At 33.3% G+C, this 26,594-nt stretch overlaps 1 pseudogene; it reads right to left on the bottom strand.

The window, feature by feature from the left end:
• Positions 1 to 21,784: 21,784 nt before the first annotated feature.
• On the bottom strand, positions 21,785 to 23,076 carry LOC141511073 (alpha-enolase pseudogene; annotated as a pseudogene).
• Between the last annotated feature and the right edge of the window lie 3,518 nt (positions 23,077 to 26,594).

Genomic DNA, 26,594 nt, shown 5'->3' with positions numbered 1-26,594 from the left:
TGAAAGATATAGATAGATATTCATATGTATGTATATATCTATCTATCTCTAATCTATCTATCTGTTGAGAGTCACTCAAGCAAGTTTGGGTTTGAAAGTCAGTTATGACTAAAAGGTAACACTTGAGCTGAAGGCTTTCCATGGAACTCTGATTTGCTAACATAACTTTGACATTCAATGGCCTCACTTGCTGATTAGCCTTGTTCCCAAACTTCTTGACTGGGGTTACACTGTCCTAGATTACATCCTGCTCATTTAAGAGTTACATCATTGTTTTTATCCTATATGCTAATTTTGTGGTTTTCTGCTATAAAAAAAAAAAAACTGTTTGATGCTATTAATAAATGGCTCTTCCAGTTGTCCTGCTAGCATACCCGCCTGAGTGTACACATGTTTCTTTTCTCTTCTGTGCTGAATTAATCCCCTGGTGGACAGGTGAACTTAACATTTAGCACCCTCACGCGGGGCAGGTACTGGGACTTTAAGCCATCTGGGGGCTGAGGTAGTTTTTCAGCAGAAGAAAACCCCCTGGTAAGACTGTGGTAGTCCAAGATGATTCAGTTGAGGGGAAGACTTCATGAGAGCTGATAGGCAGCATCAGCTTTTTACTTTCTTTTTCCAAGCAGATATAGTGGATGTAATAGGGAAGGAACTTTTTATAGAAGTAAAAGAAGCCAGGGCAGGATGTAAATATTTTGAAGAAACTGGCTAAAGAGAAGGGCTTATAAATTGTCAAAAAAAAATAGAGAAGTTTTTATAAACCATTTATGAATGTTCTCCATGATTCCCAAGGAAAAGAGAACTGAACTTAAAAGGTACTTTGAATCCACGTGTTTGGAGAATAGTGTGTTAACAGATAAATGAATATTAATATAATAAAATGCTGTAGACTTTTTTTTCTTCCCCTTTTCTTCACTGTTATTCTGCCAGAATGCCTCCCCATTCCACAGCTTGTCCATTTTACATTTCTGGCCCTTATCTTCCAGCCTTGAAATTTAACAGTATGAAGATTTTTATAAAAAGTACTAGCCAGAGAGAGAAAATTACTTCATGAAGATTTGGATAAACAAGCATTAAAAAGGAAATTTATTTGGAGTTAAAAGAATCAGGAAAGACAGTGTCTATTACCAACTATGTTATATATACATATATATATATATACATATATATATATCATGAAAATAAATGCTATTTTTAATTTGAGGAAATTTTGGGGAAGTAAATTCTAAAAAGACAGGAGAGCCAGGTTAATTCTAAAGTATATCATTTGGGTACTAAGTAATAAGAAAAATAAATAAGGGGAAATTATATAGTTAATCATTTACCAGAATGATAACTTAACATTATAGCTTTAGGAGTTTATCAATATAGATTCTAATAATGTTAGTTATAACAGAAAATTATCAGTCAAGTGAGGATTTGAGAACAGAAGATTCCACCATGCCCCTCCCCCCAAAAAAACTTAGAACTGTCCCCTTAAAAAGAAGTTATTTGGCTACTCTATTTGAAGAAGGGGTACAGGGGATATTCTCGTAAGGCTGGGGGATTTTTAAGTGACTGTTTACCTTCTCAAAAGTTATACTAATTAAAATCCAGAAGTGTTAAATATTAATACCCTTCTATAGAAAAAAATATATTGTAATAAATAGACTATTCTCTCTTTTCTCTAGTGTGAGAGCAAGGTAGAGTTTTACCTGGATCTCAGGGGCTCCTCTGGTTCAAAGTGTTCTGATTCTGTTTGTTGTGTTTTATGTGTGTTTGTTTTAAAATACAGGCAGAGGGAAACTTTTAGCTATCTCTGTATGATCAGACCTGCTGTCATGTCTTGGTGTTCTGATTGGCCAACCCTCTTTTCTCTCTGTCTCTTTTTCGTTTAGCAAAAGCTCATTACTTGGCACCATAGGGAATTTTCTTGAAAATAATGTTTTTATGGGAGGGAAATAAGGAGTTCTATTATTTTCTCTTATTTTCTTTTGTTTGTTTACTGGTCTGGTTTTCTAATAAAGTTTTATTTACTGATTTGGCAAATTATACTTATAAGGGACCAAGTAGAAAGTGAAATTGTCCATAAATTTTTTTTTCTTGACCGGTCAATAAAAGAGGTTATGGAAAAGAATAATGAACAGTATATTAAGGGAATATGTTAGTAATTCAGTCTGGGTAATGGGTTCTGGAAAGATTTGGATAAAGACAAAAGGGTTGCAAGGAAAAATGAAAAGGCATATAGATACTATTGGGAGTTTTAAACCATTTGTGAAGTATGGAAGTTAGTTAAAACCTGCAGAAAATAAGCATGAGAGGTTAAACTTTGTATAAATAAGAGATGGATTTTGGAAACTTTGGAAAGTAATCTAAAAATTAATGTACTAAGAGAAGAAAGTATAGAGAGAATTAAGTCTATACAGAGATATGTGTTAAATGAGGTGGGGAATAATTTGAAAATTGCATTAAACTGCCACTTTTGCAATATCTGGCAGTAAACTGATTGGGAAAGAATTAATCCTCATAAAATGAAAAGTTTGATATGAAAGCAGGTGCTAGGTAAATGTTAACTGTTTCTTCAAACTGGCTAATTCTCTAATATGTATTAATCCTCTGTACAAACTTATTTGAAATTGCATGTAACCAAATTAAGGTGTTTGTAAAAAATATTATTGATTTTTCTGGATATAATGTTTTTTAGCTCCTCCAGAGTCATAGTAGGAAAGAACTAATGGAAATACTAAAATAGGGTCAGAATGACCTTGATAGAGTCTGGGACTCCGCCAAAACCTTTGTTAGCACAGACTTCTGAGTTATGTGCTCTTAATCAGGCATTGTAATTGCTAAAATGGGGGTATAATTCATATATTCAAAATATTTGGGGTGACCAAGGAATGATGAACAGTAAAGGTAAAGAATTAATATGTACAATCTTGATATCTCAGAATGTGGGTCATCTCCAATTCTGAGAACAACATTTTGTCAGTGAGGTAAGAAAGCTTTTATTAAGTTAGAGTATTGAGAAATCAGAATAGCACTGATATAGATAAGAAGAATATGCAAACTTTTATGTTTTGAAAAGGAAAATGATTTAAGGTAATTTTTGAATATTATTTTTGGAATTTTTAAGATTATTAAGAGAACTATAAAGAAAATTTCATAATCATAAATTGTTTTAGAAACATCTGGTCTTAAGAATTTTTTATTGCAAAGTTTCAGGGAGTAAAGGGAATATACTTTAAGTTGAAAATTTAAAAACTGAAAATATATGATTAGTAAATTTTGTATAGGTCATATTCATACAATTATTTGGATAATTTAAAATTGTGTTATAATAACAAAATATGAATGAATTAAAGTGTAAGTCATCACATTTGTAAAGATTCGTTATTAAAAAATTAGAGAATATCTTGCCAATAGGTTATATCTCTCAAGGTCTTTCCTGGCCCAAAGAGTTTGTGAAAAGCTTTTTTTTCCATCACATGTTAATGAAATTATATATATATGTATATATATATATATTTACATTGAGTTTTTGAAATTAATATATATTTAACTCTAAATTCATGGAGAATCATCTTTTTTGAAAATAGGAGTATATTTGGAATAATAGGAAATAAGCTTATAATACAAAGATGTGAAAGAAATTTGAGTGTGAAAGATATTCAAGTCTAAGTCTAACTTTAAGAGAACTTGCTTTGTTTTTTGCTTTAAGAGAATGAGATGTGAGCCTGGAGGTCTTATGTTTCATGTAAGTTAAAATTTAGATGCTCAGTTTTAAAGAAGTGAAATGGTAAACTCAAAAGAAGAGTGCATAAGAGATTGGCAAGTGTATCTTAACTGAAATTATTTCCAATAATATGGAGTATATGTGAGGGACTTTGAAAGATTATTGGGAAATTGAAAATTTTGTAACCCATAGCTAGGTGATTTACTTATAAGCAAGATGTTGAAAAAGTTATGTGATCTAGTTTTGTCTATACAAGCTATTTTACTTTAATAATATCTAAGCCTAGAGTTAATGATTGATTGCTTTATAGAGTTAATAAGAGAAAAATATCAAAAGTTATGACCCTTTGGGTTCCCTGAAATTTTGAAATGTGATGGACCTTATTCTAAACCTGTAGGACCAAGCATATTGCATTAATAGAAAACAAATTATATACTCCTTTTATACCCACACAAATGAATGAAATAAATGCTATATTATTGGTATTAAGAGAATGGCCGCAAATCTTTAATATTTTTCAGATAGAAATATGATTATCATTTCATCAGATACATAGAAACAGTCATCATTAATCATAGCACAGATGTAGCATTATATTGTTCTTTAACGAATCACTAGATGTTATTAGAAATAGATACAATTGCTTTTTTATTGACCATATAAATTCCCCCCCTGTACTGTCTGGACACACACACACACACACACACACACACACACACACACGCACGCACGCACACGCACACACCTGTGTGTGTGCGTGTGTGTGTATGTTGTGTCTGTGTGAATGAAAGTAATCATAGGACCTATTAACCCTTCCACTCTTTATAAGCTTAGTAGAACAGTAAGCTAAACTGTCTCAAAAATTTCATCAAAATGCCTCTTTAGTAAGGAAAGATTTTAAAATGACCAGAGAGTGAGTAAGGAATATAGTTAAATCCTATGCACAAAGGGATATTTACCTACCCCTCCAAGACATTATAAAAATGCTAGAGGCCAGACTCCTAATGAGTTATGGCAGATAGAAGTGACTCATTGTGCACCTTTTGAAAAAATGAATTTTGGAAAAAGGAAATTTATTCAAGTTACTGTAGCTACATTTAGTTTATATACTAGGGCAATAACACAAATTTTGGAGGTTACTCAAGGTGTGATTGATCATTTATTCTATTGTTTTAGAGGGATACAAAAATCCATAAAAGCAGATAATTGTCCTTGATATATTTCTATGGTTATAACAATTCTGTCTATATTACAATATAAATATATATAAATATATATATATATATATATAAATAAATATAAAACATATTACAAGCATTCCTTATAATCTCACAGGTCAATCATATAGTTGAGAAGAAGAATAGATCATTAAAAATGTTCCTACATAAAGAGAAAAGGGGGACTGTGCGGGAACAGATACTGGGCACGCCTAAATAAAGCTTTGTATTCATTAATTATTTGACTTTGCATGATACATGGCTGAAAAAAAAAACATTTTGGTTATAAAATTATCATAGATAATGTAATAAATATCCCTGATAATACTCAGACTAACGTGGAAGGTTAGAAAAGATGGATATTGGAGAGGACTTAATCAGTTACTAACCTGGGGTTGAGGGTATATTTTTGTTTTGTCCACAGATGGAGAAACTCTCTGAATGTCAGAAAGTGAAATAACTTAACCTTAAGAAATCAATAAAGAAAGCATAAGAAGAGAAGGAAGGACAGAACACGCAAAAGGAAAGCATAGCATGGACTTATAGGACAACTTGTGATATTTATATTAATCATGAACAATTTGGAGACTGCAAAAGGAACTGAATACTGGACTTACAGTCAAAACTATACTATGGGGAGAAAAGTATGACTGAAATTGCTTTGATAGGGGAAACTGAAAATTATTTGGGATATAACAAATTACTATTGGAAATATCTTAGTAGAGATGCTGAGAAGTTAGGTATAATTTTTCTGGCTAAAGTAATGTCATACCCCATATAGAGGAATTTATGATCATTATAGAGAAAAAAGAGGGAACATAATATTAACTGTTATAATTCCATTATTTGAGCATGTGTAAGTAAAGAAGTGATGAAAAAGGAAAAGACAGGAGCAAAATATACTCAAGAATTGTCAGAAAATGCTACTAGAGCCTACTAGAGCATTAGGATCAGAAAAAGACTTAAAGAAAATCTTTAACATTTGATTAGTGCATTACAAACTTTTGTAATGAACAATTTGTCTTAGGGAAGAAAATATAGATTTGACCAACAAATTGTATTATTGGTTGTCTTCTTCACCTATACTTGGCACATAGTTACATGGTTTATTTCTGTTTTCAGCTTTGTTGTAATTATGATATTGATCATTTCTTGTTTGTCTCTCATTTTTAAAACTATCATTGCTCTTAATAAGAGTGTGGGTTTCACATTCAAGATGCTAAAAACCAAAGGATTGTACAAATCCAGTGCTGGGTTCTTGGTGAATTAATTCTATGACAAGAGAACCTCCCATCTGGAAGGTTTGAGAGATTTATTGGTTGTTTTTTAGTTGGATTTATCATGTTTATATCTTTCATAGCTTCCTCTGTATCACTTGCTATGTCTGTATCTAATGTACAAAACGTAAATTTGGGATTCCAAAAAAGTAAGATATTGATAAGCAGTTTTTGCAAATGTTAGAGGGCTTGAAGAAAGTAATTTCTATAGGAGATGAATTGGATATGGTAGAGCTTAGACAGATACTTAGTTGTGAATATGATTACATGTGAATTTGTGTGACCAGCCAGGAGTCCAGTGATACTCAATGAGATTGGAAAAAAGTTAGGAATCATCTTAATGGATTGTTTGGGAATCCTACTATATCTTTTTGTATTGATGATTTGTCTAAGTTGGCTAAAGACATCTGGGAAACCTCCCAGGGAGACTTGATTCCTGAAGAAAACAGCTGATAAGTTAATTAATTGACTTTGGTATCCTATCCTCTTTGGGAATTGAGCCCAGAATATTATAAAAATATGTCTCATTTTGATTCTCTTTATGTTTTTCTTTTGCTGTTTACCAAGTTTTTCAAAGTGTTTTTTTCTGTAACCATAACTACTCTATCAATAGAATCCAGTATCATGTAACCCAGGTTGAACATCAGGTCAGTCATTTATGACCTTGTTTTGTAAACAGAAAAGGGGGAAGTGTTGAGAGTCGCTTCAGCAAGTTGAATTTGAAAGTCAGTTATGACTAAAACACCCAAGCTCTGATGTTCCTAGAGCTGAAGGCTTTCCATGGTACTCTGATATGATGACACAACTGCATCATTCATGGCCTCACTTGTGGATTAGCCCTGCTCCTGAACTTCTTGACCTGGGTTACATCTTGCTAGGTTACATCCTACACAAGTTAGACTTACATCACTGTTTTTATCCTGTATGCTAATTTTGTGGTTTTCTGCTTTAAAGAACTGTTTGCCACTATCAATAAATGGATCTTCTAGTTGTCCAACTAGTATCCCCATCTGAGTATACGTATGTTTATTTTCTCTCTGGAGCTGAATCAATCCCCTGGTGGACAGGGGAACTCAACATCTATCTATCTATCTATCTATCTATCTATCTATTTTCTCTATCTCTATCTCTATGTCTATGTCTATCTATGTCTATGTCTATGTCTACGTCTACATCTACGTATACATCTGTCTACGTCTACTTCTACCTCTACCTATTCCCGTCTCCATCTCCATCTCCATCTCCATCTCCATCTCCATCTCCATCTCCATCATCTCTATCTCTATCTATGTATCTTTATATTTTGATAGATATTTGGTTTTTGAAAAGCAGTGGGGTTAAGTGATTTGTTCAAGGTCATACAACTAGGTAATCATTATATATCTGAGATCCCATTTGAATTTAGGTCCTCCTGACCCTAGTGTTGGTGCTCTATCCTCTGTGCCACCTAGATGCCCCAAGAAATTTTCTTCATTAAAATTTACTGGATCTTTATGATCAACAGTTTCCTTTCTAGATGTTTACCAATTATCGTTAAGGATATGTTGACTTCCTTGGTTTATAATTTTCCACTTCTTTTCTCTTTCATATTTTTATAAATCAATTTGCTTTGCCTCCTCCAATTTACTGTTGCCACTTCTTTTTTCCATGATTTTTCAAATATTATTTACATCCTATTAATCATATTACTTGTCTTTTTGTAAAAAGATATCAATATTTGCATTTCTTGTTTCATTAAAGCAATCCTCTCTTATAGCCTAGAAAAGTATGTCGTTAATATTTTGCAAGGGAAAGAAGAAAAAGGAGGTTCAAAGAGTAAAGATGGTATGTCCCTTTTTACTTTTCTGCTTCCAGAAAGAATATTTGTAGTCTGAAGTAACTCGTTATATCTAATAATTCCCAATTAATTTCTAGGAAATAAAAAAAAAACAAAAGAGTGAAAGAAGGGGGAATGTGGTAAACATTCTAAAAACAAATATAAAAGTCAGTCTCTGATCTCAAACAATTTGCATTCTAATCAAGGAAGACAACATGCAAAAGGAAGCTGAAAAGGGGGAGGGCACATAGGGGGTGGGTGAAAGCATTCAACATGATGGGGTCTAGTTCTGAAATCCCATGATATCAGGAATGTGAAGGGAGTGTTAATCACCCAGCCAATCACATATATAGTAATTATGGGAACTAGAAAGTCAAATCAATTTCTTCAGACCCTTAACGTGGTGCTCATACAGGACCTGATTCTAGTTTCTAAGACTTTACTAAAGAAGCAAGAGTTATATGATACATATAACAAGAAACTATGAACATTGAAGAGAGTTATCAATAACAATTTTAATCCTTTGTTACATGAAATATCACAAATTTCTTCTACCAGTCTGCCTGCAATATTTTTTGAAATATTTCTCCTCTCCTTTATTGGGATCATGAAACTAATGCCATTTTTAAAATTAAAAAAAAAAATTCAGAATTCAAAAGCCACTCATCTCATAGGTCTTAAAAAAATAGGAGAAAGGAATAAATTGGTGCTCAGGCCCCTGCTCTGGAAGAGAATTAATTTTCCATGTTCCATGTTAGCAAATTTTAGTTTTTAATGTAGTCATATAGGTTGTTATTATATAGCAGAAAATAATAGATTAAATAAACAATCAAAAGAAAAAACCCTACCTCTTCAAATAACTACCTATGGCATATAAAAGAAAAGAACAATGACTATCTCTGGACTCAATTTCCTTCTCTGAAAAGTCAGAGAACTAAGCTACTTTTTCATATTTGAAATTTATTAATTAATTAATTTGTTAATTAATTAATTTATTTATTTAGGTTTTTGCAAGGCAAATGGGGTTAAGTGGCTTGCCCAAGGCCACACAGCTAGGTAATTATTAAGTGTCTGAGACCAGATTTGAACCCAGGTACTTCTGACTCCAAGGCCAGTGCTTTATCCACTATGCCACCTAGCCGGCCCAAAATTCATTTATTTTTACTGACAATGACTCAGTTTTCCAGAAGAAGAAAATAATTGCAGTAAAAGTAATAACCAATATCTCTATATTATCAATCCCATTCTACCTAATAGACCTAATCACATAGGAGCAACTGGTAATACCTTTAGTTTTCATTATTTTCAATGATCATTTGCCATATATTCATCCATCCAATTGCATAAGCTACTTGCCAATCATGTAATACACAGAATAGGTTTCCCACCTTTAGGAAGTTATCATGTGTTCTGAAAATATGTATCTGTCTTTCCTCAGAAAAATCTTGAGTACATTCAATTGTTAATAGAAATCTAAAATATTTAGTTGTTAGCAATGAGTTAAACATGTTTGGACATTATATCTGGAAATTTTGCAGAGAATAGACACTGTGCATTTGGTAATAAAAATCCAGATTTCATCAAGACCAAAGAGGGGATTCAATATCCCATCAATAATTAGATTTTATAGAATAGAAGTGAGACCTCAGGAACTGGTGATTGTCCACTGTGCATTCTTATAGTAATGAAAAGAAATTAGTTTTTCCAGACTCTATCATTAAGTAATCAGTCACTCTATCTGAGAACCAACTACATTCTCACCACCTCTGATTTCTTTGCACTATGCCCTTAATCTATGGCTGGTAGTTATATAGTTCCTTCTGCTATGATGATTGATACATGACATTTTAACTTGGTCCTTGGTACTGTAAAATGTCACAGAATGGCTCTTTTTTAAGACTGTCAACAAAATGTATGGTGATTTATGCTTTTGGAATTCTATTTCTTTTAATATTTGTTTTGCTTCTATGTATTATTTTTTCATAAAAATATTTAGTAAAATTACTCAAGATAGAAGTTAAATCTTCCTGTATTTCATAATATGAAGTATTCATGTTATAATAACTAAGGCACATTACACATATATTTTAAATAAGGGATTCCCTTTTTAGTAATGAGTTAGGTATTTTGTCTTTATATGAAGTTAAACACATATACATACTCCATTCATATATCCAACTATACATATAATATATTTAACATTTATATAACATTTACTCAATTCTAGACACTTTGCAATTATTATCTGATTTGATCCTCACAGTAACCCTGGGAATGTGTGCTTTATTTTTCCCTTGAGGAAACCAAGGCTAACAGACATTAACTGACTTACCCAAGGTCACACCAGCAGCAAGTGTCTGAGGTTAGATTTGCAGTTTGGTATTCAAGACTTCAGGTCTAGTACTCTTAATTACAGTGGGTAAGTATTGTTTTTCAGAGTCTCAATGCTGGTCTCAATGTTAACTGCTCTTATAATAATAGCTAGTATTCATATAACAGTTGCTATATATCAGACACTATTTGAATAACTTCACAAATATTCGATTTAATCCTCATAATAATCATGCATGTCTAAATGGCTTCCCCAAAGTTAAATAACTAGTTGGTTTCTTTTTTTTTCTTAGGTTTTTTGCAAGGCAAATGGGGTTAAGTGGCTTGCCCAAGGCCACACAGCTAGGTAATTATTAAGTGTCTGAGACCAGATTTGAACCCAGGTACTCCTGACTCCAGGGCTGGTGCTTTTATCCACTGCGCCACCTAGCCATGCCACTAGCTGGTTTCTAAGGTTAGATTTGAACTATATTCTTCCTGACTCTATACCCATTGCTCCATCTGCTGAGCTACCTATGTTCTGTATATGATTAAATGTGGGTATTTATAAATATAAACTTCAATTATCTTACTTTGTCCTAGTTACTTTTTTGCCAAATTAAATGAGGGTAAGTGGGAGGAAAATAACAGTTGGACAGGTCTATTAATCCATAAAAGAGATAAATTAGTTGAAAAATAAATTAGGGGAAAGAAAATAAAGATTTAATAATTTTAATTTCTATAATAATTCTAAGTGATAACTGTGACTGCCCTTTCCCTAATCTAGGTCAGTTATATCCTAACCTTACAGAGATTACAGATTAGGGTATAATCAAATGATTAGGATGATTTCCATTTAATTATCCTGGAATGAGTCTTTATTCCAGGATGTTTTATTCTAGTATGTTTCTGTCAATTATTTAATGCCAGTGATTAGCTATCCAGTTCCACTTAATGAATTAACATAGATTAGTATTTTTTATGAAGATATATTTACTGCGAAGCCATAGCAGAGACAAAAGTATAAATATATTCCTTCAACACCTAGTATACTTACTTTTTAGGGTAATACTTTTCTGTATTATCCTAAAACCTGTAGAGAGTGAAGTCATAAATAAAATTATACATATATGTATTTTGTATATACATATATGCATTTAGATGAAACAATGGTACTACCAAATATATAATTATATGTAAATATATACAGAGATAAAATATGTGTATATATCTATATGTATGTACATATATACATATATGCCTATAAATCTATGCATATTTCATATATTTATGAACATTGACCAAATTCAGATCCAAACATAGTAAAACCATTAGATGAGTCTCTCTCTCATCTGCTGCTGGTCTCAGTTCCTCGGGGTCTCAATGCAGGTTTAGGTGACCACAACACCCAGACCTTCCTGAAGTTCACTCTCTTTATCTTTCACAGTACATAAGATTCTAATCATCTCTGAATGCTTCACATGAAATAATCAAATAAATAATACAACAAAGGCAAAAGTAATAGTTACATCTTTTATAAATTTATATCAATCAGTTCATTTGTGAAAATTCATTAAGTAATCACTGTGACCTTGGAAGTCTAGGACATCTTTAAAATACACTCCAGTTCTGCTTATTTAGGAAATCAGCTATGTGAATTCTCATTACCTTCATAGCAGTCCAGAATAAGCTACAGAATGTCTGAACCTGGTACAAATAGATTTTATATAAGAGCACTCTTCATGTTCAACAAGATTTGACTCTTTGTCCAATTCCTCATTGAACTTGATTATTCCAAAGTAGCTGTAATTCAGAGCTCAAAGTAGCTATAATGCCATAAATATAAGTCCATCCTCCCTTTAATCGGATTACAAATCTTAATAACCAAAGTCTATCAATAATGAGCCATGCCAGGCCAGGCAAATTTTCCATTGATATCCAATCTGGTGGTTCTGAACTTAATTATGATATTTGGATGAATGCTTTCCAGATTAGTATGATTTGAGGGTGCTTACATTTTTACTCTAAAAGCCATTAAGGACCCAGGGTCACCCCTGAGACACAGTAAAGCATCAGAATAGCAGTCTAATGTATGAACTGATTTAAGCGTTACCTTAAGAGAAGCCCTCTTCAAAACTGTGTTTCCATTGCTCTCCATTCTACAGGTTCATGAAGTTAAATGAACCTGTCAGCCAAAGCATCTCAGAATAACCAGACTCCAAATACCCCTTGTTCTGTCTTCTGGAGATAATACAGATAACTGCCTTGAGTCCCTAAGGCTCATTAGGAGGCCAAATTGACAGGTGAGGTCTCCCTCACTTGACAATCTGTCATAAGACAATCTATAAGGGAAAAAATAGATTAGTTTGTGATTGCTTGTTCACAACCCGAAAAAGACTGAAACCAGAATCTGGAAAAGAAGTGAAAGCAGGTTAAACTGATATGTCACGGCAAAGGAACAAGTCCAAATTAAGTACAGTGTAGTAATATAGCTCGATCAAATTTTTATCAACACTTGGTTATTACTAAGGAGTAGGAGTTTTGATTGACTTTTTCCACCACTGACAGTGAAGAGAAGTTCTATGTAATAATTATAAAAAATTCTGAATAAATTTAAAAAGTACCAGAGATTATGTTTTAGTATAGACTCTTTAAAATTTTTGAAGATCATGATGCAAAGGAGCCTTTACTATACATTCTAAGTGAATATTTATAATTTAAATTCTAATTATTTTATATCTTTCAGTGAATTAAGATGTTAAAAAAAAACCTATTCTTTTACAGGCACAGATTTACAAATTCAAAAGCAAGACAACCATTCCCCACAAGAAATTTGCATTCCTAGAAGGAGAGACATCACATTTATTGAAGGGTTGATTTGATAAAGAAGTATCTGAGGCATAAAAGTAACATTGTGTCCAAATGACAAATTGGAACAATGTTAATCTTGACTTAATTATTGTTTCTAGACCAAAAAATAACAGACTTCTTGAATTCATACACATGTCACTCAAGAATCAAGATAGTTTTATACCAGAATTTGAAAACCTGAGTGGATGAATTACAGTAGGGACATAGGCAAATGTTTTATCCATTCCAGTATACGTGACCAATATTCTTTAACTAGATAACATGGTGTTATAAAAAGAAAAGTGGACCTAGGTATGAATACATGATCTCATATTTAATCACCAAAACCAATGCCAAGCAAGCGTAGGCTTCAAGGAACACTTTTCCTATGTCTAAGTGGGATTCAAATAAATTATCAACTGGTTCTCTACCCTAATGACAGTTTTAAGTATACAAAAAATATACCAAGAGGTTGTTTAATATCTCACACATTTCAATCAAATAAGAACAATAAAAGAACTACACAAAACTAGTTTAAGTTTTATTACTCAGAATAAACAAATATTTCCTTATGAAGTGAAAGCAGTTATATGACCACAGCAGTCAATGTTGGAACATAAGCAGAACAAACACTCATTTTATCTTTTCTAACTCTTTTTTCTTCTATTTCCATGGCTTCTGGAATGGGTGATGAGACAATCCTTGAAATCTATATTTCTATTGATTCTTTGTGTCCCATCTTCCTATTGGTTTCACCATTTAATAAGCACCAACATACTCATAATATCATGGAGGAATTTGGGGTATAACATAAGATGTAAGGGAATAACTTGTCATCCACTGGTTGTTTGACACTTTTTCCTCTTTACTTTGTATGTTTGTTTTCTGAAGGAACAAAAATGAGATAATTAAAATGTCAAAGGTAAAATGATTTTATGAAATGAATAAATAAATATTACAAGCATAGTTCTGCCATTTTTTTTGCCTTTGAATGGAAGGAACATTACTAAGAGCACTAAGAAAATATGATTGCACAGATTAACATTAAAAAATGAGTAAGAAATGTAAATTTGCAATTTCCACATTGGGCAGCTGCCCAGGAACCCACCTTAGGGAGAACTATGATTACATGTACCATTTTAACAACTGGTTTGCTGAACTCAACATAAACTTAGGTATCACTTCTGCCAAACTAGAACAAACTGACTGGATTCTATTGCTAAATTCCCACCAAGCCTTGGATATGCACAAAAATTCTATTCCCATTCTCCAAAGTCAACTTCTGTAAGAGTCCTGCTGTGATCCAATCATTAGGTAACCCTAACCACTACTCAAATCTATTAGACAGGGATATGACAGATAATATTGCATGAATAAGCAGCAGTCAGTCACCTAATACAATCCCCCTTCTCCTCTAATAAGATTATGCTCTGTATTTTACTGTCTCTCGTGCTGCCCATCATTCTGTACCCTGAGAATTTATCTTCTAACCTATTCTTATGGTCTACAAAATCTTATTTCTTGTCATTCTCTCTGCTGGTCTATTAGGAAATTCTTGTGTATTTTCAGTGTGACAACACTGAGATGAGGGACTCTATTATTTTTTTTTTAATTTTATGTCCACTACTTAACTAAATGCTTCGAAAAAATCCCAAGTATATTATAAATGATTTCCCATTCCATTTATGACCTCTGTGCCCATTACTGAGTGAATGATTTCTTATCTTGAAAATTAAGATTTCTCTACTACAAAAGGTGAAAAATGACATTGGAAACTTCTGGCACTGAACTTAGATGACCTGGAATCAATTCCAATTTCTGATGCTTTCTACATGGGTGACCCTTGCCAAGTCACTTAACATCATTGCTTTTCATTTTCCTTCTCTAAGAAATTAGGGATATAAAATATAAGATAAAATTATTTTTAGCATGAAAAATATTAAGATGTCTGACATTCTTTTACACTTTAAAAATACAAATATATTTCTACAGCAGACAATTTGAACATACCATTTTATGTCCTGTTCTCCTTCATTGGCATATAACTCCTTCTGAGAGAAGCAACATGATTTTCTTTTTCCTTTCCTCTTCTTTCTATACCCAGAATTCAGCACAGTGCCAATAATATAGCAAGTGATTACTGAAGTGCATTTATTGATTTTACAAAATCTATCAAGTCTCTTCATTTCTTTGGTGAGAAATATTTAATTTTTTATAGTTAGCTTAAAGAGATCAGCTTTGTACTTCTTGAATATTTTATGAGTTGTATTAGGGTATTTTCAAATTCTATTATGTTTCATTTTTAGTCCCCGAATTATATATTTACATATAAAATGATAATTTATTTAAGTATTTCATTATCATTTGGTGGTTAGGTAGTAGCATGGATAGAATATTGGGCACGGAGTCTAGAAGATCTGAATCCATATCTAGCTTAGAAACTAGCTGTGTATTTTATGCATTGTTTCTTTGAATCAATAATTATGGATCCTATCTGATCCCCATTACTTTTTGATTTTATGGAGAATTTAAAATATCAGTTTCCTCCCTTGATATAATTGTTATGTTATGTTCGTTACTATATAAAAATTGTACAAATTTTCATTTTTAGAAATTGCTTTGATTTGAGCTCTTTCCCATTGTATTGGATTAATGAGAACAAATAGATGGTCAGATTATTTTCTGGCACTCCTTCAACTCTTGTTTCTTTCATTTTTAAGTCCTTTGTAATAAAAATTTTGAGATGTTTATTTTCTTATTTCACTCATTGTGACACATTATTCTTTAATATTTTCTGTTCAAAAGCTGATTAAATAAATCTAGAATTTTTGATGTGCTTTTTGTTTTCAGCACCATTTCTGTATGTTTCTTGCTTTTTTGTGCCCTTTAATTGAGCAAAGGAATATTCTGCTGCATGTACCAATTAAATATTTGCATAATCTCCTGATTCATTTCTACATATAATTAGCTACTTTCTCAAGATCATTCTGCTATAGTAATATATAATGCCTCTCCTTTCCATACTGCTATACCTCTCAAGCTTTCCTCCTTTAATTCTTGTTCTTTCAATGGCTTACACACAGATGCAAAATGATTTACATGCTTTATATTAACTAAAGTTTGGAGTTTGTAGTCATTCACTATAGTTAAATCAGAATGTAGATTTAAAAAAATAAAAAATTGTAATAATTGGATTCATATCATCAAACTTAAGAAAAAAAACTTTTGGAATTCCAGGATAAGTATGTCTCTCTCCTTCCCAAAATCATTTAAAACTCATGTGCCTTTCTTGCCACTGTGATGACTGAGATATCACTAATTTGTTTCTTATGTTGTCATAAACTTTCTTTAGAAGTATACTATAGAATTTTTTATCCCTAAGGATCAATATTGTCTAGTCTATTTTTTCCTGAAATTCACCTTCCACAACTTCTGAAAATTAGGAAAGCATTTTCTGATATCTGTTCTTTGCAACTTTTTCCATTTTCCAAAGATTTTTGAAAATTAGACATATACTATTTGGTAATCTCATCTCAAAGGACTTCTACTAACAAGAAATGTAATTTGGAGTGAAGACTAAAATTATTTTAAAATGTTCTAAGTTTAACCACATCTGATCTAATTCATGTCCCTTTTTTCTTTTAATGACATTTGTTTACCTTTTCTAATCTGAATTTTTATACTTCATAAAGAATAGAGAACAAATAAACAGGAATTAAGTAGGTCTATGTATTTATCTTCCAACATCATATTTACCTCCAATAACTGAAAATATGCTATTCTCATTCCTGCTCCAAATATACTTTTTGAAAGCTTCTTTTTGATGCCTTCAGCATCTTTGCAAGCACTAACTCAAACTACACTTTAGCCATCTTCACAATTTTATGTCTCCATTCTGCTCTTTCCTGTGTATCTTTTATGGTGATTCATTTCTCTTCTAAAAGGAAGTTTACTCTCAATTTGGTAAATAGTGAGTATGGTAACTCTATATGGCATAGCATTTACACTGCTAACAAAGTATATTATACTTTATTGTCACTGTATATATATTTATCAAAGAGTGTGTTATTTCATCATTTGTATCTATTATTGTTGTTATGAGTTTTAAAGCAGTGTTAATATGTATGGAAACAAAACTTTTTGCGAATCTGAATCATATACAGTTGGCTAAAGTCAAATTCCCAGGAAGGTTTGACTTGTTGGTCCAATGGAACTTGACTCTAAAATATTTACCACCACACTGTCAGAATTTCTTCACTTCAGTTAGTTATAATGTCCTTCCTGACAGAAGGACTATTTTACTGTTTTGTTAGAAACTTTTGACAAACTGGTTAAGACTTCTAGGAGAAAAGGATTTGTTTATAAAGGAACTAATTATTTTTAAATAGAGTAATCATTATTTTATTATTGGCCAGGCAAAGTAGTAAGTGTCTGAGACTGGATTTGAACTCAGGTCTTACTGACTCCAGGAGTGGTGCTTTTTCCACTGCACCACCTAGCTTCCCCACTTATTATTACTTTAAAATAATATGTTCTTACACCTCAGAGAATAATTTCAGAAAATTAATTTGTGTTTTTTTAAATTCAAAGGCCTTTGGGAAGGTTAAGGGAAGCATACTCATTTTTACGTTAAGATAATTGATTCAAACAGATTATTTTCATCCATATAACTAAGGGAGATTAATTAAATGAGAAAGTGGAAAGTTTGATTAGAAGGAGAGGCAAATGATTTCAGTTTGGAATATTAGTGGGAGAAAACAACTCTAGGACTCAAATATATTACAATACAGAAAGAAGGCACTGCAGAAGGTTTGAAGAGATTGATCATATAGAGATGCAAATAACAAAAACCTATTTCAAATGTTTCCTTATGCCTGACTTTGTATCAGAGAAGTTGCAAAAACTCTTCTTAACTTGCTTTTCATTCTCTTCTTAATCATCTTAGATTATTCCCCTTTCTGCCTTTGGCTTTTTCCTTTATCTTGTCTTTTATAAATTCACCTTTTGTCTTGACTCATATGAATTACTCAAGTTTGTAGTAATACTATTTTATTTCAAATTTTAGGTGGAATAGGCTTTATCATATGTGAACAACTTTTTTATTGTTTGCAACATTGACTATAGAAAATGCTTTTCAATACCTGAATCAACATTTGACAATATGGTCTAGGATAGGAGCTAGATCTATGAGTTTGTTGATATAGGGAACAACTAATGACAAAACTGACTGTACAATTGTTATTTTTGGAACAACAGTAAATGGTATTGTCGACAGAACACAGGGCACATATACTAGTTAGGACTAGGGAAGTCAATTTACATCTATCTCAATTTTCTCAAATATGAAGGGGGATAGTAATAGCACCTATCTTTGCCAGATTTGTGAAGTAAACATGATAATAAAAATAATTAAAATTTATATGATGCTTACTATGTGCTTGTCCCTGGGCTAAGCACTTCATCATTATTATCTTATTTGATAACATATGTATCTATCTCTATCTCTATCTCTATACCTATACCTATCTCTATACCTATACCTATCTCTATACCTATAGCTATACCTATACCTATCTCTATACCTATACCTATACCTATACCTATACCTATACCTATACCTATACCTATACCTATACCTATACCTATACCTATACCTATACCTATACCTATACCTATACCTATACCTATACCTATACCTATACCTATACCTATACCTATGTCTATGTCTAAGTCATGTCTATGTCTATGTCTATATCTAATCTAAATCTATATCTGTATCTGTATCTGTATCTGTATCTATATCTATATCTTTGTCTGTGTCTGTGTCTCTGTTTGTATCTGTGTCTTATCTGTGTCTGTCTCTGTCTGTGTCTATATCTATATCTAATCTCTCTCTATCTATATATCTCTATCTCTATCTCTATCTCTCTATCTATATCATCTATATCTCTTTTCTTCCTTCACTGTTTAGACCACTGACAGGTTAAATGACTTGCTCAGGTTAGCCAATATGTAGAGGAGTCTTGTCTTGAATCCAGATTTTCCTATTTCAAAGGTCAGCACCATATGTATAATGATACAATTCCACTGCCACTGCTACTTTTCTCAATACTCCATAATCACCACAACCACCATCTTTTTTGTTTGTAATTTATTTATTTTCACATTACTACAAAAGTGTTGTTGTAAAAGTAAACATAACACCCTTTGCTGCCAGAAAGATAAGGAATCCTCAAGAAAAATAAAGTAAGTAAAAAAAGAATTAAAAAAAATATATTTCAATCTGTGTTCAGATGCTCTGACTCCAGAATGGATCATATTCTTTATTATAAATCTATCAGAGTAGCTGCTTCAATATTTTTTCCCACAGTTGCTATTGCAAACTGTATTTCCCTCCATTCTATTCCTCCCCACTCCCATTTATTCTATTCTCTCTCTCTTTTCCTCCTCAAAAGTACATTGAAGGGCAGTTAGGTAATGCAATGGACAGAGCACCAGCTCCAGAGCCAAGAGGACCTCAACTCAAATCTGGTCTCAGACATCCAACAACCACCCAACTGTGTGACCCTGGGCAAGCAACTCAACCCCACTACCTTGCCAAAAAAAGTTTGTTGTTTCTTACTACCCTCTCCCATGATCTTCCCTCTCTTCCATCACCTACAACCCCTCCCCCTTCCCCTGCCCCCTTTCTCCCATTCCTTTCCTCTCCTTTTTCATCTAGGTAAGATTGATTTCTATATTTTATTGAGTGTTTAGGTTTTCTTCTCTAAGTCATTTTCCATGAGAATGCAGGCTGATTCTTTCCTCCCTCACTCCCCCCCCCCCTTCCACTCCATTGCCAAAGCTTTTTCTTGACTCTTTTACAATAAATATCTTAAAACATCCTACCTTTTCTTTCCTTTTCTCTTAGTACATTCCTGTCACACCCACTAACCACATTCACTGGTCCACCCACTAACTAGTATACCTTCATGTTCAACTCTTTACTGTGCCTTGTCTATATAAGGTCCTTGTAACTGCTCTGATAAATGAGAAAGTTCATATGAGTTATGAGTATTGTCTTCTCATGCAGGAATACAAACAATTCAACATCATTAAATCCCTCATAATTTGTCCTTCCAATCCACCCTCTCTGTGCTTCACTTGAGTCCTGAACTTGGAGATCAGACTTTCTGTTTAGCCCTAGTCTTTTCACCAGGAAAGTGTGAAAGTTCCCTGTTCCATTGACTATCCATATTTTTGCCTGAAAGACGATGTTCAGTTTTGCTGGGGAGTTGATTCTTGGTTGTAATCTAAGCCCTTTTGCCTTTCATAATATCATATACCAAGTCCTCTGAGACTTTTAGCTAGACACTACTACATCCTGTGTAATCCTGAAGGTAGCTTTACGATATTTGTATTGTTTCTTTCTGGCTAATTATAATATTTTCTTTTTGACTTGGGAATTCTTTTTTGGGGGGATTTTCTTTGGAGGTGATTGGCAGATTCCTACAATTTCTGTTTTACCCTTTGCTTCTAGGATATTATGGCAATTTTCCTGAAGAAATTCTTGAAAAATGAAATCTGGATTCTTTTCCTGGTCATGGCTTCCAGGTGGCCCAATATTTTTTAAATCATCTCTTCTGCATCTGTTTTCCAGGTCAGTTGTTTTTCCAATGAGATAGTTCACATTTTCTTCTAGTTTTTCATTCTTTTTTGATTTCTTGATGACTCACAAAGTCATTAGCTTCCCTTAGCTCCATTCTACATTTGAACATTTGAAGGAGTTATTTTCTTCAGAGAGTTTTCTTATCTGCTTTTCCACCTGACTAATTCTGCTTTTCAAGGCATTTATCTCATTTACCTTGTGTCCCATTCTTTCCATTTGATCTAAACTGGTTTTTAAGATGTTATTTTCTTCAGTACTTTTTTGTATCTCTTTCATTAAGCTATTGCCTTGGTTTTCATGACTTTGCTGCATCGCTTTCATTTATCTTCCCATTTTTTCCTCCATCTCCTTTATTTGATTTTCAAAATCTTTTCTGAGCTCTTCCATAACTAAGACCAATTCTTATTTTTCTTGGAAGATTTGAATATAGAAGTTTTCACTTTGTCAACTGTGTGTTTTGATCCTCCATTTGACCCAAGCAATTATCCATAATCAGATTCTTTTCCTTCTTTTATTGACTCATTTCCTCAGCCTTTGACCTGGTTTTAGCTCACTTCCCAAGGTTTTTTCCCCCAGTGGATTACTGAATACTTTTATTCTGCACATAGAAGCCACTAAAGGATCTGGTCTGTGGGCTTATTGGGGCTGCATCACAAGTAAATGACTCTGCACATCAACACTGGGAATGGGGTAAGAACAGATCATTCTAGCCCAGTCACAAGTTAAGATCTTCCAATAAATGGCCAAATAATCAGGCACCATCTCTGATAAGACAGTTTGAAAGAAGCAGTGAGAACAACACAGAAAGCTGGAAGAGAGAGGGGTGGAGTTAAGTAGAAGAGCCCCCATCCTCAAAACAAAACTGGTCTACTACTTGGTGCTGCCCATTCTTTGGAGGACTTCTACAAGGGTGACTGTCACCTACTAGCTCTGAGGCTTCAAGGTCATGGAGCTTACTTAGCCTGAGGGTTTCTGAAGTTCCTTCCAGCAAATTTAGCCTTGCTTCCTCAACTCTGAGAAGTGGGTTATAATTGGCAAAAAGCTCAGATTGGCAGAGGGCCCCAGTCTGGATCTCCCCAGTGCAGAGACCCACCACCAGATCTGCAATGAAGGTATCTTCAGTCTCCCCAGAATGATGGGAAACCATTACTCCCCACCCATTGGACTGGGCCAGCTTGCACAACCGGAGAGACTCAGTCACAGAGACAATCTGTTCCATTTTGAGCAGGTGGCAGTTGCAAGCTTTCTCATTTATAGCCTTGGCAATGAGCTTGTGACTGGTCACTGTGAGATCATCCCCTACAACCTGGATGCTTGCAGTTTCAGTAAAATTCTTCCAAGATGCCCAATCATCCTGGTCAAAGGAATCTTCAATAGACACCACTGGATAGTCCCTGATTAAGCTCTTGTAAAGGTCCCCAAGCTTGACAGGTGAGATATATCTGTTGGGATCATGAGGAGACTTGAAGTCCAAGTCGTATTTCCCAGACCGGAAGAATTCAGAGTCAACAACATCCATGCCAATTACATGGTCAGTAGAGCCCGCCTTGCCAATCGCTTCCTTCAGCAGTTCCAGAGCTTCTTTATTCTCCAGGATGTTAGGAGCAAAGCCACCTTCATCTCCTACATTGGTGGCATCCTGTCCACATTTCTTCTTAATCACATTCTTCAGGTTGTGGTAGACCTCAGCTCCAATGTGCATGCCCTCCTTGAAGTTTGATGCTCCAACAGAGAGGATAATGAACTCCTGAATTGCTAGCTTGTTACCAGCATGGGAGCCACCATTGATCACATTGAAGACTGGAACTGGCAGGATGACTTCTTTATTACCTGCAAGATCAGCAATATGGCAGAACAAGAAGATGCCTTTCTCAGCAGCCCCAGCCTTACAAACAGCCAGAGACACCCTCAATATGGCATTTGCTCCAAATTTAGATTTATTCTCTTAGTCATCCATCTCTATCATCAATTTTTCAGTCTTCTCCTGCTCCACAACATTCAGTTTCTTGCTAATCAGGGTAGGGGCAATAGTTTTATTCATGTGTTCAACCACTTTTGAGACACATTTCCCCATATAGCAGGTATTATCATTTTCTTGTAGATCCAGGGCTTCATGGGTGCCAGTAGAAGCCCCACTGGGTACAGCAGCTCTGAAGAGACCTGTTGAAGTGCAGAGATCAACTTCAACAGTGGGGTTTTCACAAGAATCAAAGATCTCTCTTGCAATGATCTTCAAAATCAACATTTTGAATTTCTGGATAGGGATGGCACTGCTGGATTCAGAGAACAGAGGGAGAGGGATCACTTCCCAAGGTTTGGATTGTTTTTAGAGACCTCCCCAGGGCCCTTTCAAGGTTTTATGAAAGGCTCTGACTGCTCTCCTGGCCTGTGCTCCAGTCTATCGATGACCACAAGCACTCTCCTCTGCCCTAGAGCTGTTAAGAGGGTTCCTGAGTTATCTTGGACCAGAAAATTGTTTCATTCAGTCTTTCTGTGAGTTTTACCATTCTAGAATTTGGTTAGAGTAATCATTTGAAGGCAATTGGAGTGGTCTGAAGGAGAGTTTCTAGGAATTCCCACCTCCATTCCATCCCCCCATCCATCTTGGATGCACCCCCTCCCACAACCACCATCTTTATCAACATGTGTATATAATATATCATCCCTGAAAATTCAGTATTTTCATTATTCTTCTTTAATGAAACAATATTATTCATTTTAATGAAACAATAACTCAACAAAAAACTAGAGTAGAAAATACAAAGAAAATTAGTGTAGATATCACATGAGATAATAGATTTAGTGAAATGAAAACTTAAAAGGTCATTGGATTTAAGTCCTTCTTTTTGCAAATGAAGAAACTGAAGAGTAGAGAGGTCAAATTAATTACTTAAGATCATATAACTAGTAAGTGACTGAAACATAACACTATACTTTGATTCACCCAGAAACTCATTCAGAAGTTAAACTGAAATTGAAAAAGATTAATTAATTAGCTATAGATCATCTGTCTTTTAAAAGATGGGATAAGCCTGGATTCCCTGTTGTATGATATATATATATATATATATATATATATATATATATATATATATATATATCAAATTCAGTATGTTTTATATTATCCAGACTGATTAATACATTAATGTTGAGGTAATATAGCAGCCAAAAACAATACGATTTCAAAAATTTAGTTTCTTTAATTTAAGCCTCATAAACTTTAGTTTATATCATAAATATTATTTTTGTTTCTTGGAAAACTTGATTTCAAACTTATAAATATTTCAGGATGATAAAGGTCATCTATCCTTTATATTTGTTAATAGACACTTTTTAAAAAAAAATGCAATTCATATTTTGTACAAACTTCTAAACTCAGTCTCTTTTTCAGTAAGAGTCTTTCAGAGTGTATTTTTTCAACATATTTCACCCTAAATCATTTGTCCTAGAATATTATGGTAAAGTCTTTTGAAAATCTATTCAAATGAAAACATTATTTTCATGTTTGCACTATGAATACTAATTCACAATGCAAATATTAACTGCTAAAGTTTATAATGATTAAAATGAATAGGGAAATAACAATTTGATTGATAGATGGAGAGGTAGACTCAGAGAAATTTGGGCAGAGAAGAATGAAATATTTATCTCTCAGTTGCAAATAATAAATGAAAGATCATTACAAATATAGTATAATAGCAGCTCATTCATGCAGTGCTCTAACAATTGCAATTCGATTTTGCAAAGGGAAACTTGAACTACCCTTTGTGGTACATGGTCCAAAGAATACCTCCATTTTATATAAAATAAAGATTAAATTCTGGGAATTTAATTGGCTCAGACAGGGTCGTCACATAGCTACTAAATGTTGAAGGTGGGATTTGAAACCAAGATTCCAAGGCCAGAACAAAAATTATTTACATTTCATCGTTGTATTACTAAAAATTTTGCAACCAGAACAAAAGACAGCTAAGGGAATAGGAATTGAGAGGTGTACAATTGTGTATATAAACTACATGACACTATCCCTATCTTTATGAAACATATTCAAGTGGAAAAAAACAACATATAAATCATTTTTAAAAAGCAATTTAATTTGGAGAAGCATCTATCAAATCCATTCAAATTTTAAATTGTTAATTATTCAATAGCAAATAGGAAAAGAAATGGTTGGAGAAGGTAGCAAATGACCTGCATCTTAAATTCAAGTTTGGGTTAGTGGAAGGAAAACTAAGAAGGAAATATATTTCAGGTATGCTGAGCTTTCTGTATATCATCTTGGACCGTTCTGAACTAGAAGAGTAATTAATAGACTTGTTTGCCTGGAATGCAGAATTTGAGAAAGGAAATAAGATAGAAGACTTCATGAAGACAGATAATGAATAGATTTTCTTGTTAGAATGGGGTATATTTTATCAGGAAAAATATGATTCTACAGTAAGAGGAATACTTGATCATATGTGCTTTGAAAAGTTATTTTGATACCATATGAGTAATAGCAGATACATAACAAAAACTTTGATTTCAATTTTAAAAAGTTTCAATAATTAAGATAAGAGGTGATAGTTGCCAGGTTGAAAGGGATGACCTAGAGAGAAGGATACAGATCAGAGATTGTCAAGTAGCTAAAATGGAAAAAAAAAACACCTGAAAAATATACAAATGAAGACATTATATGTACATTGAAATAACAGGTCAATTAACCATTTATTTCTCAACAATTTGTTGATCAGGGAAAGGCATTTACAAGGAAACTGTGAGGGAATATGCCAAGTTGACAGAACAGGTGACCTATAGGGAATGCCCACAGACTCAGCTACACATCCCTTGGTGGTTAGCATAAGGAAATTTTCAGACTGGAATCATAAATCTGCTATGGAACTTGTGCCAATTATTATGTCTGATGCCAAAACTTGAAGTCATGAAGAAATTCTTCAGTTAAAAGCTCTACTTATCAAGTGTGATGAGGATGCCAAGTTGGACCTGTTTTACTTCATGTTCCTGATGCAACATTTATGTAATTAAATATGCTACTCTGGTTCTGGAGAGGGGGAAAGGGAGGATGGAGAGAGACAGAGACAGAGAGAGAGAGAGAGAGAGAGAGAGAGAGAGAGAGAGAGAGAGAGAGAGAGAGAATGCAAGTCAATGCTGTGCTCTATCTATAAGGGAAGGAAGGTTTCCAAATAGAATTTTAGCAGGGGTCAAGAGATAGCATTATGATTCTCTAGCAAAAGAGAGATAGAAGTAGTCACTCAAATATGAAGACAAATAGAAAAGATTCATGTCTCGAAAACTTAAGTGTGAGACAGTTGTTAAATTTTCAGCATTAACAGACGCTAAAGAACAAAATACCTAAGGGGGGATAAAAGCAAATGCAAATCAGTATTTGATTAATTTGTTTGTTGTTAATTGCCCATATTTAAGATAGTTATGGAGAAAATGTTTATAATATACTTTAAAGTTCCAAGTATGTCTTGTATGTCTTATGTTCATTTATTTTTACAGATTATATTGTTAAAAAATTTTCCAGCACAGTCCTAAATTAAAATCAACTCTATAATACAGAGACTTCGAAATAATCTGCTTTATAGGATACACTTTAACGTACAACAGAAATATCCAGTACCATGACATGATTGTGTGTTTTTAGAGAAATAAGAATCTTCTAAATAAAATGACATAAGAATATGTATGAAGATATGGAAAATAAGGCCTAGATAGGTCAATTAATTTGATATATCATTTTTGTTAGTTAATTAGACA

This window comes from Macrotis lagotis, chromosome 2, assembly GCF_037893015.1.
Source record: "Macrotis lagotis isolate mMagLag1 chromosome 2, bilby.v1.9.chrom.fasta, whole genome shotgun sequence".
Lineage (NCBI taxonomy): Eukaryota > Metazoa > Chordata > Mammalia > Peramelemorphia > Peramelidae > Macrotis > Macrotis lagotis.
Note: the sequence above shows the minus strand (reverse complement) of the source record. Positions and strands in the feature narration are given on the sequence as shown.